A 9,968-nucleotide genomic window follows, 5' to 3' on the forward strand; every position below is an offset into this window, starting at 1 on the left:
ATCATGATCTCGACACGGTGGGTAGAAAAGTGTTTACTGTGTTTCGCCAGTGAAATTCACAAGTACTCCTGTCTTCAATAAGTTTGACTACATGGTTTAGTAGTGATTAGTTGAACCCTATTGGTTGTTAAAAGGTAAGTAACTTTTATCTGCACCCCACAAGAATAGAATTTGTCCTTAATTACTTGGGGTAGGCCAATGTTACTTCCTGTAATTGTGTGCTTGCTTTATGGCCAATTTTAATTTGGGCAAAACAATTTAAAACCTATTTTTTAAGGCCGTTTACGATTCTTCGAGTCATGCGGGAATATTAAAAATAGACTCTAATAAAAAAAAGTAAAAAAATAAAAAGAATTATTCTCGATTTAAATTCTAAGCAACATCAATAATATATAAAAAATAATGTCAGAATGTTGTCACTAACATAAGAAAAGTTTGATAAACAAGTCAATCTCTATCACACGTCTCTCTATTTGAGCAAATTATAGTAAATCAATTAGCTATAAAGCGTCTAGAAAATTTATCCTCAGTACCCTTCACAATAAATCAATCAATCTATTTTATGACCTTTTGTAACTAATAAATCTTTCGTTTTAGAATAAAGAGAATCTCAAATACTGGCATCCCACAATCCCCGATTTTGTACCTTTCATTTACTATAATACTACTATCATATAATTTTTTGTTAAGGCCCCCATTATATATATATATATATATATATATATATATATCTTAGAAATGACTATTGGGCCTAACTCAACCTTACAAAATCGGCTTGTAAGGTGATTATTGTCTCTAGTATATAAACACTTAGTCAGGCCATCTCTCAACCAATGTGGGACTCTTAACACACCCCCTCACGCCCAGCACTATTGGGCTTGGTGCGTGGATATAAACGGTAGATGGTCCGATAACGGAAACCTGATAACAGGTGACCCAACGGATCGTGGAGAGGCTCTGATACCATCTTAGAAATGAGTATTGGGCCTAACTCAACCTTACAAAACCGGCATGTAAGGTGAGGATTGCCTCTAGTATATAAACACTTAGTCAGGCCATCTCTCAACCAATATGGGACTTTTAACAATATATATGTCATGGCACATGCGGCACCTGCATAAGAGCTGCCCCTGCCATGTTTCATTAGGGTGCGTTGAAATATGATGTACATTTCTAGATATGTTTCTAAAACACATTAGTAATTTATAGAATAACTAAGTAGTGATATACAGGTTTATAATCTTCTAGAATACTTTAGTATTGCATAGAATAAATCAATACCACACATGTAATAGAAAAAATCCTGAAAATTTTAGAATTTAATATCCATAATATACCTCTCACACCTATAATTAAATCTTATGTACAATTGTACTTAAGCCTTTGAGATGCAATGACAACATTGACGCTTCAACACACTATTACTCTCTCCTCCTACACTAACTTGATTACTTATTAATGTATCATCTCACCTCTTCTTCTTTGAGACTGCAAATACAACAAAAAAATCAGTTCACACGGTTTCACCCACACCGACCAAGCAAAGTGTTCACGACCTTCGAACCATCTCCGCTCCGGTCACCACTGCCCACCATATTCGTCTCTCTCTCTCTCTCTCTCTCTCTCTCTCTCTCTCTCTCTCTCTCTCTATTAATTTACTTGTTGATTGATTGCAAAACACAACAAACAAACTCCAATTCATGAAATAAAAAATTGATTTGATCACAGAGAGAGGTTGGAACACCCTTAATTTACTCCTTTATTTTATTTTTCAAAAATAGTTAATTTCATTTATTTAATAAGGATGTCACACTTACTCAACATAACTATGTCGTCGAATTATTAGAAATTATGCAGCGGAGAATACAAATTAAACCAAAATAATATATGTTTCAAGGTCCGAATTGAAAATACTTAATCAATTGACTTAGTCCAATTGTTAATAAAGAATTAGTAGCATAATTAAATAAGTTTCTCCCCAACAACATCCTAACAAAGCGACTCCAAATAAATAGCAAAACAACAACTATCCGAACACATCAGCTATGATTCATCTCCTACCTGAAAATCTACGGTTGCACACCGTAGGGCCAAGCCAGAAGGGGGAATGTAAAGGTGAGCGACAATACATCAAGAAAGTAACTGAATTAAAACAACGTAATAATTAGCAACATCATAAACAACAACAAGACCACCTAAGCGGATGGCCATGCACATTCATCAGTCAACCACAATCATCAATTAACAATTAAATAAAGAGAAATAAACAACATCATTTAAATGACCAATATAATTAAAATGCATGCAATGCGCCTAGACTCGCTACACACATGTGGTACCGATAACAACGTCATTTCCAGTTTTACATCATGGAGGATCAACATCATTATAAACAACATCATTTTCAACTTCATTAAGCAACATCATTTTCAACATCATTTATACAACTTTAATAAGCAACGTCATTGAACACATGAATGAATGCATGTCATGTTATAATAAGCAACGTCAATAGGAAACATCATTTAACAACTTCGATAGACAACTTCATCATCATTATAACAACATCAATAAACAACGTCCATAAACATCTACAACAACATAAATTACAACATCATAATTTCGGCAAAACTCCAACATCATTAAAATAGATAATTCAACATCGTTATAACCACGTAGCTCAACGTCATTATTCAACAAAACAACAATTCAAACAACACAATTACTATCAACGAGCAACGACTTAAAACAACACCGATACACACCAATTATTAGCAACTTCGATTACAACACCAACTAAAACTCCATAACTCAATTAATCATTCACTCCTCTCCAAAACAACAACCTATTACTCCTTTTTAACAGTACCCATAAACCAAATCATGTTGATTTAGTTTACTGACGAAACGTACGAATTTTAAGTCAATTTAATTAATAAAAATTAAGAAATAAATTCAAATCTTAATAGCATATAAAACCAGGGAGAGTGAGCTACACCAGAGGGTTCCAAAATATTTAAAATACTCTACATAAAATTTTGGGAAACTTTTATAAAATTATAATATTTTTAATCACCTTATTACCTCATATAATTAATTAAAAATAGCTACAGGTGTCCAACAATTTCCAAAAAGGTACCATAATTTCAAGAAAATTATTTACTATTTTTCTGTAAAAACAATTTTTAAAAACGAATCCTCCATGCCCTCACACGCTCCCGCACGCGCCGGTGCTGCGAGTGGGCGAGGCCACTCGCGCACTGTTCATCATCTCCTTCACCCGGTTGCAGGAAAACGGGTCGCGACGACCCGCAATTTGACCCGGTCGGTTCTCCCTCATTTCTCAACAGAATTTGACGTATTTTATATCGTTTTGATCGTCATTCAATTCTAGGAAGATATCCGGTATTTATTCTTAGAAATGACAATCGAATCGAATGTTTTACATAACAAAAGCTTCACACGAATTTTGACAAAAAACTCCATTGATGGTTGTTCAAAAGCTTCAGTTTTGACATTCTCTCAACCCATAAAATCTCAGAATTGCTTTAGAATTGCATTTGATGCTCAACACTTTATGAAACTATTTCTTTTGAATTATCATCAAAATCCCAAAAAAAATCATTATACCCCTTATGTTAATTCTCAAGCACAACGTCAATCCACAATTTTATTTACTCAACATCGGAACACGAATTTGCAGCAACAACAGAACCATAGAAACATTATCATACCAGATGATGAAATCAAAATTAAGAACAAGTATAGAAACAACAACAACATCACATAATGGGAAAAGGAAGCATAAGAGCAACAACTTAAATCACACACATAATGAATACACAAGTATGTCTATTGAATTGATAATTTCAAGAGTATATAAAGCTTCATTACTTGGATTGCAGTGAATTCCCTATATTGAGGTTAAACTCTTCCTTCCCTTGCTTCTCTTCACTCTCCCACGAGCTTTCTCTCTTCTCCCATCCTTGCACTATTTTTATGTGTGTTTGTTTTTGTTATGAATCATCCTACTGAAATTTTTCTTCTTTTATCCACTAATGTCCAAAGACAACTACATTATCATTATTAAAATATGACATTATTATTATTATTAAAATGTTTTAATGATAATTAAAATTATGTTTCTTCTTCTTTATTCTTTTCTCTACCATTTTCCTATCTACACCCCTTCTATGCTTCCAACAACTCTTTATTTTATTTTCTACTTATTTTCTTTTAATATTTATTTTTTAATTAGCAACATCGTTATTTTTATTTATCAACCATTTAATTATTCGCCACACAAAATAATTAAATAAACACCGTCAATCAACACTACAACAACTAAATAATAAAATAAAATGAATTCTAATTTTTGGGGCGTTACAGAGGTAGGGATCGAGATGCAGCAAAAACGGCAACCAAACAACGGCGGAGAACACCAACGAAGAACGGCGAGAGAAGGGTAGAAAGACGCACCGAAGGAATAAGGACGATGACCCAGTAGTAAGCGCCGAAGAATTGCACGGTGGGAGTGGGAGAGGAAGAATAAGAGTTTTTTTTTTTAAACAAGGAAGAAGAAGAGATAGTACGGAGAAGAAAGAAAGAAAGAAAAATAATAAAAGAGAGAGAATGACATGTGAGTCATCATTTTAATCTAATATATGTATTTTCAATCCAAAGGCTGAAATTCATTCTCATATTCTCATATATGTTTACCATTCTCATAATATATATATATATATATATATATATATATATATATATATATATTTAGACTTGCTCTAAGTGATTTTCACGCTACTATACTATCAACTAAAATCTTTTGCACTATTCAACTACATTCTATAGACTAATTAATCTACTACCGGTTACTACATTTTACCCTTCAACTTGTGAAAAACTTCATATATTTTAAAAGTTTACTTCTTTTTAATTCTCCTTCAAAACAATTTAACATTGCTACATTTCCAAGGATGGATTCGAATCCAAGTTCGATATCTAGTTAAATAAAGAGATCCTAAACTCATGTTGAGAGTGAAAAAAACCCATTTCATTAATCCACACTAAAGTTTTTCAATTTTTATTTTAGTAAAATAAAAATTGCGGGTAGTAATAAATTGCACAATTGGAGAAACTGACTAAGGTGCAACATTTGTTCGGTTGTGTTATACATATTGGTTTATACTAAATAACAGGGAATGATGTAAACAAATTCTATTTTAATTAGTAAAAATATTGAAATTACTAAATCAAACTTCATGAATTTCAAATATTCGAGCACTTTATGCATGTGAGTTTAAATAGTTTCTTATTTTCGTCTATCTACTAAAAAAACACTAACAGGGAATGATTTAATGAAGTGGTAGCTCTAGGGTCTAATCAATGATATAGAGATATTGCTATTCCTTCATTTGACAAATCATGAACAAATGTGCCAGATGTCTGGAGCAATTTTGTACAAGACTGCAATTTATTAGCCACAATAAAACTGTGATTTACTAATTGAAATGCAAGAAAATGATCAAATAATTTAATCTCCTTTTAAAAAGAGTAAAAATAATTTAGTATTTACAATTTAAAAAGACATATATTTAGAAAGTTTTTATCAAAATCCAATTAATTACCGACAAGTTAAATATCTTGTTTATGACAGTTGTTTTCAGTTATTTCTTATTTAGTAAGGATTAAGTGTAACAAATCATCATAGAAACCTTCAAACACTCAAATTGTTCATGTCAAAACGAGAAACGAGTTCTTCAAGACAAATGTATGATTTTTTGCACACTGTAGTCTTTAAATCATTTAATTGAATGTTTTTTCTTTAAAGTTTTTTCATATTAATTCAAATCTACTAACATGATGACACTCAAACATTTCTGAGAAATATTGCACAAATATATCCTATGATTTATTAGTTTGATCCTGCAAGTAATAGATTTAAAATGGAAATCATAGAAATATAGCACAAAACTTTTTTTTTATAATAGTCAAACTTATTTAATTATAGTATAAAAAAAACATCGAAGCAGCATTCGGTGAATTAAAAAAAATGGAGTATTTTTTTTTTTTACGGAGCTGGAGCATGTATAGTGAAAAAATGGAATTTATGTTATAGTGAAAATATGGATCATATATATTGAAAATTTAGTCACTTAACGTGAATTAAAAAAAAAATCTGTAGCATGAAAAAATAAATTAAGTATACTTCACATAAATTAATGGCTTTAATTAATCCATCAACTTGAATATTCAGGTTTTTTTTTTTTTTTGAACTTGAATAAAAGATGAATTTGGATTGTATATGTTTTCTCAAGTTGTCTTTTTTTGATTTCCTAGGTTGTCTTGTATTTATTATGGTTGTATATATTTATAATTGTTTGGGTGTAAATTAGCAAATGAGTGCACATCATTTAATAAATTTTACCTAACTAACCCCAAATTTCCTAGTGTTAAATAAGTAAATATCAAGGATTTTTTTGTCATATTAGAAAAGGTGCGCATTGCTAATTTACACCAACATGTTTTAAGTTGGTTTTAAATTAGAAACCCTATATATATATATGAGAATGTGAGAAATATATAGAGAAAAATGATGAGTGATTCATAAATTATAAGCTCGCTTCAGCATCCAAAAGTAGTTCTATGAGACATTGCTAATTCGCGTGTCGTGCTAGCAAGAAGTGACTGTTGTATCCTTGAGAGTTTTAGCTATGAGACCAACTGAACCGGGTAACTTACATGTAGTCGTGATATACTCTTATGTCCAGTACATTGCACGCCTCAGTCAAATTTCGATAACCTTTTGTTCTTCACAATTTTATTTTACTATGCATCATATTTATTTGTACTACTATTTCTTTATATGAGATAATAATTATATGTCATATTTTTCCAACATGTTATATGGGAGTAACTACTCCTATGTTAGTTTCGACCGCGGGTAACAACTCCTTTATCAGATTCAACACTGGAAACTTCGACGCGTTCTATACCAATAAATATATAATATTATATATTATTCAACTCTTAATTCGTAAAAAAAAAAAAAAAAACCTAGACAACAAGCACCAATCAATATAGGTTGTGAGTTCAAATCATGTTTGCCAATTTTTGCCAACAAAAGAGAAAAGAACAAGCATATATTGATCAATTTAATTTAATGGGATAATAAGGACAAAAGTGAGACATGGTGGTAATTAAGGGTAACAAGGTGACAAAATATACTCCTTGCCACTCACTCGACATTTACAACATACATCAATCAATTTAATTGGGATATCGCGTTACATGGTGGACAAAGACAAACTATAATCATGTAATGCTAGGGACAGAAAACAACCGGAGGGAGTATTTATTTTAATGAGTAATAATTTATTTTTCCGGTCTTGTGACATATGTTAAAAATGTATAAATAAATGAAAGAATAATTCTCCCTCCGATCCTTAGAATAGGAGAACGTGTTTGAGTTTGAGGTTTTTCAAATGAATAGAATCACGGTTTGAGAACAGTGATTTTCACTAACGCATCGTGATTTTTCAAATAGACAAAATAGTTGAGAATTGAGGCTTAATGCATCGTGATTTGAGAAAAGGTTTTCAAACAACGAACAAATGACTTCTATAAAAATCTTTTATCAAAAAATGGTAATGAGGTTAGTTGGTTCTAGACCAAAATAACTTACTCGCGTTTAGTTGATGATGAGATACAGCGGATACGAAGTTCCATGGAGGATGTTGAAATTAGAAGAGCTGTCTTTAGCATGAGCCCTTGGAAAGCGTCAGAACTGAATGGCTTCCTTGTTGACTTTTACCAAAAGTCTTGGAGTATAGTTGGTAAGAGCGTATGTGATTTTGTCAAGAAGGTCTGGTTGAACCCCTTGATCATCAGGGAGTTTAATTGCACTAATATTTGCTTAATTCCTAAAGTTGATCATCCAAAATATATTCAGCAATCCCGACCAATCTCTTTGTATCTCCTCACCAAACAGGTTTTATTCCGGATAGGAGCATCCATGAAAACATTGTTGTAGCCCAAGAGATGGCCCACAGTATAAGTAAGATGAAGGGGAAGGTGGACTATTTTGCTATTAAAGTTTATTTGTCCAAAGCGTATGATCGACTTAATTGGAGCTTCATTTACAATACCCTTATGGAGGTGGGTTATCCAATGGAGTGGATTGATGTGGTTAAGTTCAAGTTCTGTTACTAGTGTTGGATTTCACACTGTATCCGAGAAGTTCAGTTATTAAACCAAGTAATCTCAGATAAGAGGAAACGAACCAAATGACTTGACTACACTTCAATGATATTTCAATTAAAGTCAACGATCAAAATAGACGTTGAAAAGCTAAGAGTCCTTTTGGATTAGCTTATTTTTCAGCTTATGCAAACAGTTTATTCAATATAAATTAGGTGTTATGCTATTTTAGAAGTTTCCACTAGTGAAAATTGTATTTTTATAAGCTATTTTATCATAAACTAACTTATAATAATACATAAAAATTTATTTATTCGCATAATTTCAAAAATAAAACTAATCTAAACGGCCCTAACTCTTAGACCATACTTTTCATTAGAATGACAATTGAGTAGAAAACATTATAATTGAGTAGAAAACATTCTAACACTTCTTCAATTGTAAGAGCTTTAATAGACTTTGTCAAAAACTTAACCCAATTTCTACCATTGTTGTAAATTCATTTAGGAAAAAGAGTACACGATAATAAAAGTAATGTTTTATTAAAATATGTGTATTTAATTAACTTTTAAATTTTTCATAAGTTAAATGGACAAACTTTTAGAGAATATTACTATTTTTATATTTTTAACATGTGTTTTTAGGGCATATGTTAGCATGACCCATTAATTTATGCACACTAGTGAAGTTCAAAAAGATTAATAAATTAAATTACTATTTGGCTTCGGCAAAACATGGAACTAAAAGGGAAATGGATTAGGTGCAATTGAATTTTCGATGCAGTCGTTTTAAAGTCGTCCGATCATGATCGGACGGTTTAAATAAATGCAATCAGTAAATGAATTTTAAATCATGATCGTCCGATCTTAATCGAACGGCTATAAATAAAGTTACTGCACGACTGCACCAAAAAACGAATGCATGGAATCTGGGTCCAACTAAAAGACATATTTTAGTTTGTTGATGATGAAAAATTCAATATATACTGGTATATAATCTATTTTTTGGAGTATACTAGAAAAAAATGGCTATTAAACTAGTAGAGGCGGGACATACATTTCATACATGGTTTTGATCATGATCTCGACACGGTGGGTAGAAAAGTGTTTACTGTGTTTCGCCAGTGAAATTCACAAGTACTCCTGTCTTCAATAAGTTTGACTACATGGTTTAGTAGTGATTAGTTGAACCCTATTGGTTGTTAAAAGGTAAGTAACTTTTATCTGCACCCCACAAGAATAGAATTTGTCCTTAATTACTTGGGGTAGGCCAATGTTACTTCCTGTAATTGTGTGCTTGCTTTATGGCCAATTTTAATTTGGGCAAAACAATTTAAAACCTATTTTTTAAGGCCGTTTACGATTCTTCGAGTCATGCGGGAATATTAAAAATAGACTCTAATAAAAAAAAGTAAAAAAATAAAAAGAATTATTCTCGATTTAAATTCTAAGCAACATCAATAATATATAAAAAATAATGTCAGAATGTTGTCACTAACATAAGAAAAGTTTGATAAACAAGTCAATCTCTATCACACGTCTCTCTATTTGAGCAAATTATAGTAAATCAATTAGCTATAAAGCGTCTAGAAAATTTATCCTCAGTACCCTTCACAATAAATCAATCAATCTATTTTATGACCTTTTGTAACTAATAAATCTTTCGTTTTAGAATAAAGAGAATCTCAAATACTGGCATCCCACAATCCCCGATTTTGTACCTTTCATTTACTATAATACTACTATCATATAATTTTTTGTTAAGGCCCC

At 31.4% G+C, this 9,968-nt stretch overlaps 1 long non-coding RNA gene across 1 annotated transcript; it reads right to left on the minus strand.

The window, feature by feature from the left end:
* Positions 1–1,870: 1,870 nt before the first annotated feature.
* On the minus strand, positions 1,871–4,041 carry LOC123882887. The gene is made up of 2 exons (XR_006800020.1): positions 3,895–4,041; positions 1,871–2,069 (listed from the first exon to the last, which is right to left on the minus strand). It is a non-coding gene; the product is annotated as an uncharacterized LOC123882887 (long non-coding RNA).
* Positions 4,042–9,968: the final 5,927 nt, after the last annotated feature.

This window comes from Trifolium pratense, linkage group LG5 (assembly GCF_020283565.1).
Source record: "Trifolium pratense cultivar HEN17-A07 linkage group LG5, ARS_RC_1.1, whole genome shotgun sequence".
Taxonomy (NCBI): Eukaryota; Viridiplantae; Streptophyta; class Magnoliopsida; order Fabales; family Fabaceae; genus Trifolium; species Trifolium pratense.